The sequence below is a fragment of the Excalfactoria chinensis genome, chromosome 6, assembly GCF_039878825.1.
Source record: "Excalfactoria chinensis isolate bCotChi1 chromosome 6, bCotChi1.hap2, whole genome shotgun sequence".
NCBI lineage: Eukaryota > Metazoa > Chordata > Aves > Galliformes > Phasianidae > Excalfactoria > Excalfactoria chinensis.
In genome coordinates, this window is record NC_092830.1 from 32,728,285 (window position 1) to 32,747,330 (window position 19,046).

General features: G+C 41.8%; 1 long non-coding RNA gene across 1 annotated transcript in view; it reads right to left on the minus strand.

Annotated features, from left to right (window-relative positions):
* LOC140254286 (uncharacterized) overlaps window positions 1–18,124 on the minus strand; it is a 49,869-nt gene extending 31,745 nt beyond the window's left edge. The window contains exons 1-2 of the long non-coding RNA XR_011904129.1: window positions 17,996–18,124; window positions 11,595–11,717 (exon numbers count right to left, since the gene is read on the minus strand). This is a non-coding gene — a long non-coding RNA (uncharacterized lncRNA). The remainder of the gene's footprint in view (window positions 1–11,594; window positions 11,718–17,995) is intronic.
* Window positions 18,125–19,046: the final 922 nt, after the last annotated feature.

Genomic DNA, 19,046 nt, shown 5'->3' on the forward strand with positions numbered 1-19,046 from the left:
CTCAATTCTTTTAACCAATGCAATGCCAGTCACTCAAGTGCAAGGCTGTAAATCCCAGCATCAGCACAGGCATAACATATAGCTCTTTTCAAGGCCCATCTTAAGGCAGGATCACATTATATTGTATCATAAAGATTGTCCCAATGGCCGTTCAACAAGGCAGGGCTTGATTCACAGGCCTTCTGTGTTACTGCTGCAGCTGAGGTCAAGAACCACAAATAGAGCAGATAATTAGAAGGGAAGTTTGTGCTGCTGAGCAAACACATCAAGCATAGGAAATTTTTTCTGCTCTGGAAAGGTAGAGAAGCAGCATTTACAGAACTACATGAACACCTTTGTATTGGTCAGAAAGCACATACAGCAAAAAAAAAACCAACACCAAAAACACAAGGGCTTTGCTCACAGTTGAAGCCTTACAAACACCAGAACCATCAGCCTGTATTCACTGCTGTTGCCATTCCAGGGCTTGAACAGTGGGTAATCTATACCCCTTGAAAGTCCACATTCAGAAGCATAACAGTGCAGGTGACTCTTTGCAGAGCTGTCTCCATTTCCAAGGAGAATGAGACATCAGGAACAGCCCTTAAGAACTATCAGATTACATTCACCACTGGCAAACAGGCAGACAAGTTCATTGCAGCAAACAGCTCTGACAGCAACAGGTTTCACAGTCTTGTTCTACAGAAGAAGAGCATGGATACCTCCCACCTGGAAGAACCCAGGTGACATTTGTGCAAAGGGAAGTGTTTGCTTTGACACAGAAGCAAAATCTTTTCCCTTCAGTTTGTCTTAGCTGTGGGTTTGCCAGCTTTCCATATTAGCCTAATTTTCCTACTCCACCTTGTTCTCAGAAGCTGGCCACAGCCCCCTGGTTAGAGAGGCTCCTTTTTAGCCAAGGAGGAAGAAAACTGTTCATCTATTATTTTTAAAGAGATTGTGCATGTGGACATCAGGCAGTATTCAGATGCTTTCAGAAGGCACGCAATCTGCATGATTCATCTTACCAGTAGAGCAATGCTATGTCATTGACAAAATCTCAACATGAACACCCAGCTGGAAATAAGATTATGCTCCAAGGAGAAAAGACTATAACAATAAAAGCCATCTTCGTCCACGTATTTCTCTCATCCCTTTCTGAAACATTACTAAATACCACTGCATGACACTGGTGAGCTCTACAACTTAACAGCACATCACAAAAAGAGTGAGCTCAAGTCCTGGTGTTAAGTTTGAAGCTGAAGCCCTTTGGCTCACTAACGAAGCTGCAGATACCAGAGATATTTTTAGAATGCCCATAAACCTTGATATAATCCACAAGGAAAAGTTTCATTATGACAAGAAGATATGGAATGTTACACCCCACACCCTAAAATAACTCCCATTGCTATGAAAAACATCCACAGCGCCAGCACAAAAAGAAAGCCTTACCTGACATCAAGCAAAACTTAAATATTCCTCAGCACCGTAATTCCTGAAACAAAACTTATTAGCAGATTTAAATTAATTCTGCTCCAGGCATTATGATACACTATCAGTTACTCCCTTACTCCCCTTGGGAAATATTTCTCTATTGCTGTCAGTCATCTGCTTGCATGCTTGGAGTTTACCAGGTGCATAACACATATTGATTTTTGATGAATTACGTTCCTCTCTGGGCCATTATGGTTTTGTTTTCAAACCTTATTTAATTGTTTCACTGGGAAAAAAAAAAAAAACAAAAACAAACCAAAAACAGGCGAACAAATGCAAAGTGTTTATTCTCCAAAGGCTGTAAACAGAGATCTCAGGTCTAGTTTCTATGACAACCTCACTTGATACAGCAAACCTAGATTCTCTCTAATGACAGACATGAAGTTTAAATTGCACATTCTGCACAAACAGTGCACTGCTGACCTTTTATTGAAAGATGGAATACGGTGCGATTAGCATGACGTGCTGTATGAAAGGGAAAACTGTGGAATAATGCCAATTATACTCTAATCATAACTACAGCGCTCATCTCGAGCAAACCATTTGCCAGAACAAGCAGCTTTAAGAATATCAGGATATACCAAGATACCATTTTCAAATGCTGCTAGATAGCAATGCTATCATGTTCGATTGTTCTCAGGTAACACTTGCTGCTTCTGCTGTTTTACTCCAGTTGCACTTTTTCAAAGCATGGAAGAGAAGCATGGAACCTTATGTAAGAATATGGACAAAAAAAATTCCAGCTATGAGAACTATTTTTAAACCTCCTGAAGGCATCTTTTCCTTATGCTCACAAATTCATTTGGAAGAGAGAGACAAAAAGACATTGCTCTTTTTGTCAAGTGCTGTCTTATGAAACCTACGTTGCCCTTGGAGGAGCATTTGCACATATGCCCGTGAATAAAGCCCAGCACACCGATTGAGACAGGGAGGCTGCAGAAGACATTCTGCTTTGCAAGAATAGAGGTGGAAAATCTCTTGCTTTCATACACTGCAAGTATCAGCAGGACCTGCTTCTGTCAGCTCACAGAAGCATCTGCAGCAGTTTACAGCTGAATACTTTGGGGAGCTGTAGGCGTGAGCTGAGGTTCCCCTTGGAGCTCAAAGATCCACATGCTGCTGCAAGGGGGTGGCAGGCTGCTAAGTCTTTCTTTACTTGGCAGCATATTTTAACTTTAATCCCTTTAAGCATTCATGAAGCAATAGGAAATGCTTCTGACCGCTGAGTGAGATTTCAGTCCACCTGTAATCAAAGTAATCAGCAAACACTCTGGAGACAACCACACAACCAATACCAGGAGTAAGATCAAAATAGACATTTAGGTGGCAGAACTGACAGCCTAAGGAACTAGGAGCAACACAGAATTTCACTTCTGCAGCACCCTGGAACAGCACCCAGTTGACTGTTATCTTCCCTCTTTAGAATGGAAAGAAAAATTAGAGAAGAGCCACTGGTGCAACAGTAGTGATGGGTAGAATCATAGAGTTGTTTGATCTAAAAAAGAACTTTAAGGGTCATCTAGCCCAACTCCCCAAAAATAGGGCATGGGATACTTTCACTCTAGGCTACAACTCCCCACCACCACCACTTCCTGCATATTGAGAGGTCTCTGCTTTTCAGGGTACTCAATTTAGCAGTATTATATTTCTCTTCAATAAGCATTGCTTTCCATTGCAGCAGCTGACAGGAAGGAATCCATTAGTTTAAAAGGTGTCTACTTCTTTCATACCTCTGCATGAAAACTTACAAATACAACCCTGTGATTTGGTACATATGATAGGAAGCTTTGTGTTTGGTAGGGTGGCACACCCCAAATTTAGGTATTTTTTAATCCCTGCAAAATTGCCCCAACTCATCCACTGCAGAAGTGGTTTTAAACTGTGCTGCTTTGTGTGAATGGCAATGAGCCCTTGTAACACCACTCAGGTCTGGGTGATGGGACAGAGATTGCATTGGCCATGTCTGCACAACTGTTCAGATGCTACCATGGATTTTATGAATCTTTACCCCTCAAAAGAAAAATCAAGGTAAATATTGACAATAAGAACAGCAGCAGAAGCCAACATGTCTGATCAGTAACTTCACAAGCACTTTACCTACTGGTTTGTCTAAACACAAATAAATGAGTGCTTTGAAAGACACTGTAAATTATAAGCCTATTTAAACAGACTTTCACCTCTAGCTTCTGTGTCAGACTAATACATTCCCTGGACACTTGCCTCCCCAGGTCAGAGAAAAGTAATTTCTTCCTCAAGCTTCTCCCACATTTCTTCAGTTCCCATCATAATATTTTTAGTTAGGACACTGATAAATGTTGGTACCTCCAGCTAATTCTTGTCCTCTGTTTCACATTTCCTCCAGGCACAGTTTGCATAGCTCTAGTCACTTGTACAAATATTTAAAACCAGCAAGACAAACCAAGCATAACAAATCCAGAAAAAAAAGCTACTCCCACAGAAGCTAATGTTTACCCAAGCTGGGGTATGAAATATTCCACACCTCTCTCCTGGCAGCCTATTCTCTCTCTTTCTCTAAGGCGAGATCTGATGATACTCTGGTTAACAAGGATCAAACAACTGAAGCCCCTGACACTTCAGCACTTCCACCTTCTGTAGTGGACCTTCCTGGCCTGCTCTAAGGGATCTGGAAGAGATGCAGCTCCTGGAGGTGGAAGTCAGATATGGACTTTGAGGTAACAGTGCCTGTGTCAGTCTCATACATTCATACAGAAGTCAGCTGTCTGGTCACCATCAGTCTCACCCAGGAATGCACTGGGGAGGGGGCGGGGGGTGGAAGAGATGAGCCACCAACTTTTTGGATCACCCCATGTCTGCAACAGAAGTGGGGTTTGGCTACCCCATCATAACGATGGGAAATTTCAATCGGGTGAGAAAAATTAATCATGAGATCATATTAAGTGAATTGTTCCTAAACTAACATGTGTCAGAACACTCTCAAAATTCAAGCTAGCTGACACATTCACCTTCCTAAAGTAAACACCTGCTACAAAGAGCCAGGCAGCTGAAGCACCGTTAGTTTGTAGGTGAACTTTTAGCCCCACAGCTCAGACAAGCATCCACCTATTTTTTCCCCTGCAATGTAACCAGCTCTGTGAGATGCCAGACAGCCAGGAGAGCGCTCCAGACTAGAAACAAAGATAGCATTCACTGGAGACTGCCACAGTCATTGTTCCTACCTATGCACATCCCACCACTTCTGCAAGGCTGACAAAACAGTTGGAGATAGCTTTCTATTCCCAGCTGCTTAACAGTGCTGTTAATCAGTGATGCAGCTGGCATCAGGCAAGCAGCAGAAATCAAACATAATGCGGCCAGTTGCTATTGCAAAGACCAGAACAGAGTCTCAAACATATGCAAAACACCAACCTACATTTACCCACTCAGTGCTCAGATGGCACCTAGATGTCCATGGGGGTCTGAAGTAGAACTGGAGAGCCACAGGGTATTTATGTACATCACTACTCTATCAATGACTGAATTTGCTGTACTGTTCAACTGCATTCAACATTCATTCATGCTTCAGTCCAAAAGCAAACTAGATTTTTTTTAAAAAGCACTACAATCAGATTAATGCTTATGACTATTTAAACATTATTTCAAGTTTTTAAAGAAAAAGACACACATGAAAGAGACTTCTTCACAACATTGTGTTTCTGCATGTCCAAGTTCCTTCTTGCCATTCTTGTCACTAAACTATCCCCTATACAAGACACTTTTTCTAGTCCTGGTTGCTATATGACTACCAATCCCCCATTCACAAACTCTGCGCAGGCTCCACCTGTAAATTAGACATTCTGAAGTCCAAATCAACACTATAGCCATCTCTCAACCTATTACATCTCCTGGATACCTTGCTTTTGAGGTCCCTGACAACAAGGCTTCATAAAGGATAAAAGGCTCAGATGCACAGCAGCACAGTGGTCACAGCCACTGGTAGTGTGAAGAACAGAAACATAACAAAGAATTATAGAAGTGAGGTCCTGGGCAGACCCTGGGAGAATATTGCCCAATGAAGTCTATGTAATTCAGCTACCTTGATCCTGACAGATGCCCCTTCTAACCTACTGTAGAACAAGTCTGCGGAACCCCTCATAGAAGATGTGTCTGAGAAATCACTCTTCCCATCAGTGTAATGAAAGATTGCAATATCTCTATTACTGTGCCTTCCCAGGATAAACCTTCACTTCATGCAAATTATGCTGTTTCACGATAGCCTGGAGGCTCTCTTCCCTAGCAGACAGCAGCCTGTTTATAAAAGACCTTCACACTCTCGCATGTTTAACTTGCTAGTGAATAATGGTTTCATTACCTAGTAGGAGGAGCTTCACATATTACAGGGGACTGCAGAATTATAGGGTTTTTAATCACTTTTGGCCTGAGGTAAATTATCATAATAGCATATGAGCATGTAGTTACTACAAGATTATTTTTTATTGAGAAGTAAGGCATGCAGACCTACAGAACCAGGGACCATAAGTGAGGAACAGCCATGCTGAGAACATTTCCCTTCATCACTTTGAAAAGGACTTGCTGCAAGAAAAAGAATTCCACATCATGAAAAACATCAAGAAGTCAGACATTTCTTCCCATCCCTCGGAGTGAGGTAAAGCAGCATCTTTCTCAACAAGTGCCTTCTGTAGTTGCTATTCCTTGCAGAAATGCTTGATACCAAGCAAGGAAGAGCAGTAAGACAGGCTCAGGTTTTCCACCCTCCCAGTGATCCGCAAAAGCATGGGCTCTTCTGACAGAGAAGTTTGTCCATCTGGTCCTGGAGGGACACTGCAGAAAAAGTCCATTTTTTAAATACACATTTCCACAGAAGGTTTTAGCTTTGATGGCCGTTGTTTGTTCCCCAGCATTTATACATCCAGTTAAAACTCCCAGCCTCATCTTTAGCTTCCCACTCAGGTCAGGGAATGAGGCAACAGATCACAGCTGTACTAATGCTACTGTTCATGTGGCATTGGAGAACAGAACTCTGAAAGGCTACAGAGAAATAAAGTATGGAACTTGAGGTCAACCTTCAACTACAGCTTTTTTCCATGGTACCTCTCATGGGGTTTTTTCCTTCCCAACACAGAGCAAGTAGCAAAATTCTCTCTAAGTGTCAGACCACAGCCACTACTTTGGATGGCATAAATCAGAAAGGCATGTACTATACCTCTTGAGACACAGCAGTTACAGCTGGCAAAGTGCAAAAGCTCTTATTGAGCCGGGCTGCTGATGTAATCTAGGGTTGGCACAAAAAGAAAAGGGAAAAAAAAAAAGAAAGGAAAAATAAAAGAGCCCATGTGCCCAAAAGCTTATCTGTCTCATTCAGCTCCATGAGCTGGTCTAATAAGAGATATCTCTTCTTACAGCTCTCACCACAGAAATAGGAGTCATTTATCAAGGACTTTTCCCTGAACTATCCTGACCTTTTCCTGCTGATGCTTCATCTCCACTGTGATTTTTGCATGCTTAGGTCACAGTCACACAGTCTAACCCCAAATGTGTTATGAGCTCACCCCAAAAGGAGTATCAGAGAGCTATGAAATTGTCAGCTAAATGTTACTACTGTATCTCACTGTACTTACCTCCAGCATGTATTCATATACAAAATTGACCATGGAGCTAAGTGGAGTTCTATTGATTTCGGTGTTACCAGTATGTACACTTGAAGCATATCCATTAAACTAAATTCATTAAATCGTATCTATTTTTAAAGGGTGCTAAAAGCACCATTTGATGTGGTAATTATTGGTATTGGCTTCCTATAGAAACAGCACTAAGACTACCACCTCATGGTAATTTCACATGGAAAACAGCTGTCACATGGTAATGACATTAGAAGTCACTGCCTATGCTGATCTGTATTCAAAGCCATGCCACAGAGGTGAAAGGCCCCATAGCCAATTATTACTCCTTCGAGCCAGACAGTCCCCAAACACATGCAACATATGCAGATCCAGGCCTCCTTGTCTTTAATTAGATCTTGCCTACCCTCTGTAGCAACAGCAGTAAACATGAGAAGGGCACGTGTTAGGTAGCTGGAAAATAATCACAAATATTCTGACGTGTTCTGTCAGGAATGCTCCTCTAGCATCTGCATGTTGTACATGAGAAGGAAAACCCAGAGCAGGAGACAATTATTACAGTGTCCATTCTGCAAGAGGTATGACCTCTGGGGAGCTATAAACAAAGGCGATTCTGCACAGCATCTCCCATATCTCTGCTGCTGAACTGGCCATGTCACCAATGGACTAACAATTGCAATTATGAGTACACAAGGAATACAGGTTTACACCCACTATTTATGAGGAAATAATTTTAAAGTCATCACTGAAACATTTTGGTACTACATAACAAACTAACAAACCCTACGCAACTTTCAGTGATTATGAAATTGTTCAAAAGCTAATAAAGAGGTCCAAAGAAAGGTACTGTAATAACAAAATCTCATCTGGCTGCTGCAGGTCCTAATACACAGGGCTCCCATGCTCACTCGTATCTATTCTTGCTCCCTGAAAGGTCTCGCTTGCTCTGACTGCAGCCTTCCTGGCCCAGCTGGTACAAGCTCCATCTCTGCTTCTGTTCCTATGGAGAAGCCTAGGTGACAAAGGTACCAGGCATCAATCTCTTTCCCACATCTTCCAGAAGCTTAAGCCAGCTGCTTTGCAGTGGGAGATATACTTCTTGTGAGTAACACTAAAGAAGTCTTCCTTTGCTCTATCATGAAAAAGTAATCTGATGCATATGAGTATACATGAGGGGTATGACCCATGTCCTTCAAGCAGCCATAGTCACAGGCTCACTCTTCCTGCAGTGCTTTTTCAGTGAGCCTCTCCTTGTTTCTCCCAGCCCTCTTGTACCCAGTTTCATCCCATCAAACAGTGGAAAGGAGACCTTCCCATGGTTTTGATCCTCAGATCAGCTGCTGCCCACTCACCAGCCTACCTAGCAGAACCCAGTTTCCAACACACAGAATTGGTACAACATGCTGAAGAGCGCAGCCAGGCAGTGATCCACTACCTCAGCACAGCAGCACCAAGCATCTACTTCCCAGCCCCAGGTGGCTCTAGAGAGAAAGAGGACCTCTAAGGTCAGCAAACAAGGAGCACAAACCAAACCAATATATTGAGTTATGCACAGTGACAATGAAGAACTCCATTATCATCTCTGTGATGTACCAAGTTCAACAACTGACTCAGAAACAGATTAAAAGATACTTAATTTCTAACAAGTAAGGGTTGAAAATTAAGACAGCATTAAAAAAAAGGAACCACACCATAAAATAATCCCAGCTGCTACCAAAACTGCAATTTATATATATTTTAACTGCAGCTCAGAATCCATGAATGGCTTTTTCTGTTTCTGCTGGTCTGCATGAAACTTCTTTAAGCAAACAAAAAAATGCCTAAGAACTTCCAAAATGATCCAATGAATGTCACTGTCAGTGAGTCAAGAGAGACCAATACACGCATTAGGCAAAAGACTTCTGCATTTTCCCCTCAGAAAAAAGATGAAATGGAGGAGATGTCAGAGCACAGAGCAACTAATGGAGCAAGAGGAGCAGGAAGGGAGGGTGTGACACCGTGCCCTCAGAGCTACAGCTCAGACTAATGAATTATCTCTGCTTGGTTAAATCTCTGGCATTACTAATCAGACAAGAAGCATAAAATGGAAAGTTCATTAGCAAGATCATAAAAGAGTCATACTGACAAAGATCATTCAACTTACTAATAGGAAGGTCGATGGTAAGGATCAGGAAATTGCTTTAAGAAAAACAAGATAGACCAAATGTAACTCAGAGTCTAGAAGAAACCTATACTGGTGTTGCATGCAATGTTCTGATTTACATTTGGAATATAAGCAAGGAAATGTTCCCTTTGGCAGCAGATGAACTAGACTTTCTTTAATCAGCACAGGCCCAGCCTCGGGTGGGCTGGACAAAGTCAGCTTCCCCACAGGGCTGGTTCCCAACCACAGGTACCATTTCAGCTTTCCCTTCCCATCACAAGATGGTCTCAGAAGCAAAATCTGCTAATTGAGTCAAATTACATGTGAAGGGTTTACAATATGGATCGCTGCCCACTGGGGATTAAAAGAAAGATCACTGAAGTAATTTCAGCTCAGACTTCAGGATAATTCAGAATCCCCATTCCCAGAGGTTACTACCTGTTCTGTCCCCTTGGCAAAACCACAGCCACTCTGTATGGTGCACTGGAATTTCCTTCAGGGGTAGGACAGAAAGGAGAAGTGGTGGGGAGTTTTTCATTGGAATGATTTGTAGAGGGGTTGGGGGTGGAAGGGAGAAAAATGTGTTTTCTATATTTAGCCTACTTTCCCAGAGAAGCAGAGTGATAAGGTTCTGCATGCATTCTTCTCACACTGGCTTATTTCAATCACATCTGTGTGAGAGAGAGCAGCAGCAAAGGGTTTTCCACACATCCACAGGATGCAAGAAATGATTCCTGCCCCCTCCAGGAGATGACACCATCTGAGCTCAGTCATTAACTGGCAACAGAGAACCCTGACAGAAAACCTGCAAAAACAAACATGTCGGAACCTTTGTGAGCCCTGAGTATCCCCCAAACACGACATTTCTTTGAAACAAACATCAGGAATCACAGAAAACAGAGGAACCCAAACAAAAAAATGCATTTTTCTGGTTCTCAGCAATGAGGCCAGCAAGAAGACATCTCATCTGTGCCCACACCCAACTCCCACTGCAGTCAGACAAAGGTAAGGGAGCAAGCACAGTGCCAGATACTGCTCTCCTTACAGGATTGGGCTGTGCCAAGTTCCTCTTTTTTCCCCTCAAAAACAAAAACACCCAGCACCCTCCCTATAGGCAATTGTCACATGATACACATCAGGAAGAATGTATTAAATAAAAGTGAATGGCCCCATGCAGCACAAATCTGTACAAGATCCATTTTGGAGATTGGTACTTTATGTTTATCCATGTAGAATCTAAATTGCACTGGGGAAAGGCATCCTGACCACAAAAGAGCCAGACAGTTTTACAGCTAGGACACATAACACAATAACCATTTAGCCAGATTAAAGCATACTGAGAGCTGCATCAAATATTGTTTAGAGCACATAAGAACTGCTTTAATATTTAAATGTATCCCATGGCTGGGCTCTTTAGATTTGCTAGATTCACTAGGGCTGCACAGCTATTAGCTTCTACATTTCATCTTCAATTCCTCTTCACAGTAGGAGAAACATAAAAATGAGGGTCACTGCTTGGTCATTTCATTACCCCTGGCAGAGAAATGTGCTTTGCACAAATGAGGAAATATTTTAAATGTAGATTGTTGTAATGTTGGTGCGACAAAATAAAACCAGAGTTAAAAAAAATAATAACGATCTTATAATGGTTATTTTGTAGAATAACATTAAAATAATACGCAGTGTAGCAGCAGTCCCCTTATCAAAGGGCCTGATGTATTTTATAGCTGTCATTTAAAAGGTCCATTAGCAAGAGTCCTGGAAACGTATGGCTCAAGGTCACAACTAAACCAAATGAGACTGAGCAGTAATTCAAAAACATTAAACTGTTTATAGCTAGAAGTAAAATAAATAAGTACTCGATACACAAGCACACAAATCTTATCAGCCAGCTCTTCTAAGAGCCTCCTTTTATTTTTCTGAAAAGAGAAGCTCAGTGAAAGAAACTGATGATCTACTTAAGCACAGAAATGACTGAGATGTCACCTGGGAGACACGTGACTTCTTGTCACAAACACAGATCTGGAGCTGAACACGGTCAGCATGAGCCCAAGGCCAGGGGCACTGGGAGCCTCAAGGAGGTTCAGCCCAGAAGGAACAAGAGCACAAGTACCACTTATTAAACATCATTTTAATAACCCTTATCTCTGTTCGTGCTACCTTACACACAGCATTTAACCTATATTCCAGGTATCTGAATGAAAGGGACTTGATTTTCAGTTACAGTCCTTTCTCCTCTCATCAGAAACGTCAGTGGGGAAGCACATGCCTCTGCTTCACCAACAAAGAAGAAAATAGGTACCTACTGCAATGACAACATCGGAGAGAATCACTTCTGACACCGAGTGGAAAGAAATCAGAATGAGTAACAGAGCCTTACTTACTGTGAGGCAATGTCTCCCCAGCTCCCTGCTGCTCCCACCCTGAGTGCTGGCTTTGATCCTCGCACTGTCATGGCACCATCCCAGAGGAACAGGACACGCATCTTATGGTGACTGCACCAGAACCTGTGTACAAAGATCATATCTTCAGTGCAACCAAAGTAACTACAGCTTGGAAAAAGTTGTTCATGTAGTTTTCATGAGAAATATTTTAGTATATTCATACAAATATACCAAAATTCTTTCCTATGAGTAACAAGGTCTGAAATCTCCCCCAGTGCAAACATTAGGACCTAAAGATAAACACAGGAAATCTTTTCCAATCCTATTGCTTCTGTCTGACAACCATTCCACCAAATCTGCTGGTTTAATATCTTTCACTTTCGTGAGTTACATAAAACAATTCCAGAAATGAAAACAAGATTCTGTAACACAAATACAATCAATCACAGAAACTGATTTTGGGGGAAGAAAGAAAAGCATCCTCACTGACACCTGTAAATGGAATTCAGCTTGCAGGTAGCTTACACATCTTGCTGGTAGCACGTTTTATTGATGCCATAGTGATCTACTGTTTCATTTCCTAGCTAAGTGTGGATGCAAGAGAAAAGGACCCTGCAACAGTTGTGTAAACGCTTTGCACCTGGCTGTGCTCAACAGTAGGTTGAAGGCTGTAAGTGCCTGTAAAGCAGTGGCACACCTCTCTGGGAGCTCAAGCCATGGCAGGGGCTGAACGTACATCCAACAAATTATAAGTTACATAAAAGGGAAAATACTGTTCTGTTAATACTTAAGTCACAATCCTTCAATAAGTAAATTGCAAAGCAACATAGCTTTGTCTAATGGCTATCAGTTGGCCAAAAAGAGCTCAGAGGTATTTAACGCAGGCAGAAATAAAATGCCACACATCTTTATTTAGCTATGTTGAAAGCATTTCCTCTAATACAGCTTTGTAGTTTCCCCACTGAAATCTTTCATCACCACAGCCCTCAGCTCCCATGTTTACTGTGGTGCCGACACTACAGACAGGCCCCTCTGCCTGGTGGGTCCCTTAACTGGGGCTCACATGCTCCACACACACAGGATATGATTCAGAAGCGACCTAACACACATTCATCCTAGTTTCCCAATAATCCCCTTTCACCACTCACAGAAATGCTTGGTCAATAAAACATAACATTATTGCAGTAAACTCATTTTCGAGTTAAATGTCTGGCTCCGTAATCTCACACCAGTTAGACCTTAAAAAAAAAGGTTCCAGTTTTGTCTGATCAAAGAGGGATAAAAGCAGAGTTTAATGAACTCATGGACTAAGGACCATTCAAAGCTACAGCAGCAGCCTCACATCTTTCATTCTTCAGCCTCGATTTAGCACAAATCAGAGCCTGTGAAAGAAAAGACTGCATCTTCCTCCATGCTGTTCCATGTTGAAGAGCGAGAACAGAACTCAGGCTTCATACAAGGCACAGGCTGCCCCACTCCAGTACCTGAGTTTACATTTAAGGTATTTGTTTCCCCACCAGACCCATCCTTTTCACTTTCCTAGGTCTCATAGTGACTAGAAAGCAAGCCATGGACCACAGTTGCCTTTCCCAGGCACACAAGTCACATGGGTATTTCAGATACTTCTAATATCTCCTGATCTATTAGACCAGGTCTCCACATTCAGGAATAACACTTCTCTCAACACATACACTTGACAGGTAGCTTAGAAGAAGCAACCCTTGTCTGTCAAATTAGTTTCAAAAAAGACATGGAGAAAGCAAAAATCCAGCTAGAAACCAAACACTTGCTAACCCATGATAATGCACTGTTTACCAACAGCAAACAGAATTAGGAAAAAAAGATTTATGCAAATATTCTTAATTTAATAACTCTGATCAGATAAGGCTCTGTGTCTTCCACGTAATTTGTGTAATACAAATAAAGTACTAGGCCTCTCTTTCACTATGGGAAATGAGAACTACTAAACATTGCACTGAAAAGCAAAGGAATGTGTTTATTGACATGAAAAACAATCCTGCGGATACAAAAGCTTTTGTATGTTAATTGCATAATGTCAGTGCAATTTAGAAAGTGGTTGCAGAAGGAAAGAATTCCTTTCCAAAACAGAAGTGGCTTTTCCTCATCTACCAGCTCAATTCAAGACTGCATCTTGAAAGTATTTATGGCCGTGTTCTCATCAGTGACACCAGGTCAGTACCCAAAAACATCCTCACTTCATATTGATGTGGTTACTTGCTAGGAGGCATAAAGGAAGTGAAGGATTTCCTCCAGTTTTATTACTGAATGCTCAAAATGTTTCCTGGGGTAAACATCACCAGAGCCATCTGTATTTTTCTTTTTTTTTTCTCTTTTCATTTTGGAAACAGAAGGAGAACAGCGATAGCAACTAGTGAATGGAAAAATACAGGTCTAGAGCCATGTAATGAAAAAACTGCTTCCTCTGAAAGAGGGAGGGGAACAACCACACATCTTTCATTGATATATAAACTCAGCATCCTTGGAAGCCTTTGAACGCAATGTCTCTGGGCTTCTACCCCACTGCATACAGAAGAGAAATAGAGAATGTGGTTCAGCTGCCTGCTCATTAAAGATGCTTCAGTAAATAGATTTTGAATTGGCAAATGAAGGACCTTCTTAAATCTTCAAGCAAAGCCTGTTTGATTTACTGCTCCAGAAAATAAGCTTTCCAGCTCTCACAGATAAAGAGAGTTGAAGAAAACTTATCATGCAAGCATGAGTGTGTTTTACCAAATGAAGTGGATACATTTATCCCAAACCTCTTCCATAAGGAGTGCAAACACCGCTAGGCTCAGAGCAGACATCATCAGCATGAGTTGCACTAAGTTAGAAAAAAAAAAGACATGTCTTACAAGGACACGTGAGAGCAGAACATCGTGCAGCACACCATGGGGTACTTCCTCACCAAACACCACTTGGAGAGCTGCAGCCTGTAAAACCTCAAGACACTTTAACTAATACATGAAATCCCTTATCATGGTGCGGCTGCCAAGCTCTCCTCCAGCATCCAGTGATGAGGCACATCTAGTCATGCTCACAAGGATCTCTCCCTTCCTAAAGTCTCTCCCCAAGAGATGTTCCACAGCTCTCCCAGGAGAGTGACTATCTTCACCAGCTCCTCTCTAGAAAACCTAAACGCAGCATTGGCATGTGGGAGAGACTAATAGAGTGAAGAAGAAAGGGGAAAGGAATCAGAGGAGCAAAAAATGAAACCTAATGGCTGATCAGAACAGTCTGCTGCATCAGAAAAAATGCAGGAAATCTTATAGTTAAATGATTCACCTGTAAGTCAGGTCCTTTCATAAAAACCTTCTTATTACATCCATACAGCAAGGGACAAGGAATGGAGGTGATGCTTTGCAGTACTCTTTGGGAAAGCAGTGCCCTTTGTAGCACCTTAGCCTGTACTGAGGGGCTGTGTTTCTCTGCAGTGCCACAGCAGGACTAATAGAATGAGACCACGCACATCTGAGGGAATTATGTGGTCTTAGACAAGGCTGAAAGATCGGAGACCGGGAAGAAAACAGCCACCAAAGTGGTTTAAAAGCTGGTGAGGAAGAACTGCTTCCAGTGAGAAATTGGATGGGCAGGATTTGTTTAGCTTATCAAAGAGAAGACCAAGGGTGACTTGATTACAGGGTATTAAGCACCTCCATGGAGAGAAAATACCAGTCATAAAGGGCTCTTTAATCTAGCAGAGAAAAGCTTAACAAGAACTCATGGCTGAGAGCTAAAGCCAGACAACTTCAAATAGAAAACATGGCTCAGATTTTCAAGTCAGAGCAAACTGGCAGGGAATGCAGCAGATCCCCCAAACCATCTTGAAAAATGCTACACAGCTGCCTCCATTCTTAGCAAGAGCCAGCACTGCTGACACCTTCCTCTCCACACACAACAGAATGAGTGCAAGATATGCTTTGAAAGGGAGAAGGGACTCAGCGCCCCTTATCTGCCCTGCAAACCAGCCCCTGGCTGCAGCTGTGCTCATGTTGGCCATCCCAGTGAGATGTATGGAGCAAGAAACACAGAATAATAAAGACTCTATGGAATAGGAAAAGTGGATTGCAATGACTTCAAAGTCAGCATTCTTCAAAGAAAATACAAGCTTACTACAACTGATTTTCACTGCAAAGCAAGATTCAAACACTCAAAAAAGACTTAAAGACGAGTTTTTGGCTACTGCTTCATAAAACTTCTGGAATTTCAGTAATGTTTGGGATTCTTCCTCATGTTCATCTAATTATTTCTATTTCCTGTTTTCTTTGGAATCACTGTTCTGCATTGTTGAAAGCTGAAATATTATTTCATGGGACATTACTGCATTTGCTCATACCACAGATTCATGAGATGCTGGATTCCTTTTGCTCAACCGCTCCAACATTTGAAAAAGCTTTTCCCATCTCCATCAAATATTAACTCTTCCCCACAATAAGCATGAAAGCTTCAACCCTGCATAAAAAGTCGCAACCACTAAAACATTGCTGTCACTTAAAGTAAAAAATCCTAAAAAATTAAGAGTGGCTTTCATTTGCAAATACAAAATAGTGCTGTTAAGAGCATTTAAAGGTCCTGTTTTGTCACAAAGTCAATTTCTGCTCAAAAAACAAGGATGAAAGATTATTTTCCTCCTCTCCACGTAGCTGGCTGCCTGATTCTGTGCTTCACTAATTCCGTGAAGGAAAAGAAATTATATGGACCATTCATACATTCATCTCCTTCATGTGAAAGGAAAGTCTTCTCACTGATGCAAACAATTGGGAACTTGCGAGGGGTTTTTTAATCTACATTTGTTACAGATCAAGTGATCAGTCCAAGATCAGACAAGCAATTCTTCTTATGTTGGATATATATATAAATAAAATATTTAGGTTGAGGAAACACTGCCTTTTGGTTTAGGGCTTTCATATCTGTAAAGGGATGAAGCTTCAGATGGTGGGAAGGTAAACATACTTGAGATCTTCTGTATGCTCTTTCATACAACAGCTTGAATATAGATTCCCTTTAGGAAAACCCAGGATTCTGCAAGTAAATGTCCAAAGGAATTTCCTCTTTTAGGCACTTCCCTCTCCTTAGCCAGAGTTACACTGTAATCTGCAGATGAGTGCATTATAGTCTCTATCTCCTCCTTTTATTCAGGAAGGTTCTCTGCTCTCTTGCTGTCCTTTTCTCCCCACACCACTCCTATTCTCATTGTTAATGGTTGATAAATAGCTAATGAGTGGATTGGCCATTAGGACCTCCCTTTCCATCTGGGCTGCAAGCTATTTTACAGGCCCTGCTAGATCTTTATTAGATTTGGGTGCAGATTATTGATTTAGGTAGATGAGGTCGTTGTAACCTCATCTCACAGAGAAAGGAAGCAGAGGAAACCAAATGTAATTCAGCTGTTATTTTCTGTACCAGTGCAAGCCAATGGAGGGGGGGAAAAAGTCAAAATGAAACCAAAGGATGCCCATTAAAAATAATAATAACCAAACTTATACCAAAGGCAATGCTTCTATAGACACTTGAAAGCTGAGATAGATATAGAGTTTGAGCTTTCTGAAGATAAGTACTACAGAATAGATAGTAGGTGCTAAGTAAAGAGATAACATTAATAAAATACCAGACTATTCCCAGGGCAAACTGACATCCGTTTATAGAATTTGAGCACTCTAAGACACAGTGGTGCCTTAACAAAAGGACAACTTTCACTCAAGTTATTTTTACTCCAGTTAAATGGCCGTATCATAACCTGCAGACCTAATACAGCTGAGCTCAGACTGCACTAAGCGCTTTAACATCCTATCAGAGACAACTTAAGCACTGAAATCTTCCATGAAGTCTGGCTTTTGGGGCCAGGGCCTCTAGGAGATTTCAGCACACTATTACCACTTATAACCCCATAGGTGTGAACAAGAGTTCACACAGGTTCAAAATGAGTCTATATTAACACCCTGGATATTAATATAGACTCATATAATATAATACAAACCAGAAGAAACTTTAGAAAATGAATAACTGCATTGATGTTGTAACACTGTAACACAACAGAAAGCACAGCAATGATGGCAGAGTAGTGAAGTCCGATGCTGCAATAAGTGAGGACTTGCTCAAATGCAACAACTGTAAGCATAGAAATAAAAGAAAGAAGCTGCTTACCTTCAGAAGGCCTCAGATACACAGGGACCTCCAACAGAAAAAAAATCCTCACCTCCACTTTAATGAGGTCTGGGAAATGGTGGGTCCTGACTCCAGCCCTTCCAGTCACTCAATTGCATTGCATGCACCTGAGCTCCCCTGGGTTAGCCCTGCCTTCCCACCAGGTTCTCAATCACTGCTTCAAGCCATGACTTAGTATTTCCGCTATAGATACATACAACAGTTGTGTTCATTTTTACCTGAAGCTCAGTCCACATGCAGGCAGGCATAAGCCAAGGCACATAGAACTGATAGGGCCGCTATACACCTCAGAACTCGCTGCTGGCTACATGCACCACTTCTCCCAAGGCTATTTGGCTGTCCCTGCCCTTCCCTGCTCCATGATTCAGTTCACACCTGTAAATTCAAAACAAGTGTGATCCCAATCTAAGCACCTGCTTCTGAGCTAGAGGTGTCAAGCCCAGCCCACCATACCTTTGGTCATTCTGATACAACCTGCTGAGTCCTAAGAGCACATCTTTCTTCCTTATCTGTTCTGGGGAATGTAACCTCAAGTGGCAAATTCCACTAGCAACAGAATATTCAGTCAAATCCACGAAGGACTTGTGTACTGTGTGCCCAATCCTTGGGCATTTGGAGATTCCTATCCTACAACCAAGCAGCAAATCACACAAAAGATGTTTTCACCTGGACACAGGGTTTCTGTTTGCTATTAATGACCCACAACAAGCTGCTAGCTGTTTCCAAACCACAGCTCTTTGATCTTCTTGTTGTAAAGGAATATGAAATTCAATACTGCTAGTAATATCCATGAGTTGTCACATTACACTAAGCTGCTTTCCTTTCACATGACACCCAACTACTGTGGAATCCCAAAATCACTGAGCACGGGAGGGGGTTTGGATTGCTTGAGCACATTGAACCCCAGATTTTGTTCACCTTGAGTGACTTGAGGTTGTACAAGTTGCTCTGTCCTACTGACCTGATGAGTTTGGATATGCAGAAAGTTATCAGGATGGCAGCAGAGCCCTCTCTGCAGTGCCACAGCAGTCACAAACAGGAAGACTTAGCAACCCATCAGTGACAGACCCAGAATCAATATGTTGAAATTAGTCCTTCATTTTGCTTGGTATGGCCAATGCTGGAATCAGTGTTTTCCTACATCTTCTCCACAGATGGCTGGCACTAAAAGCTCAGCTCATCAGTATTTGAGAACAGTCACGTAGATGCCTCTTACTCTGTTTTCTTGTAGGAAAAAACACATCAGAAAGTGCAATTTGCTCTTTTACT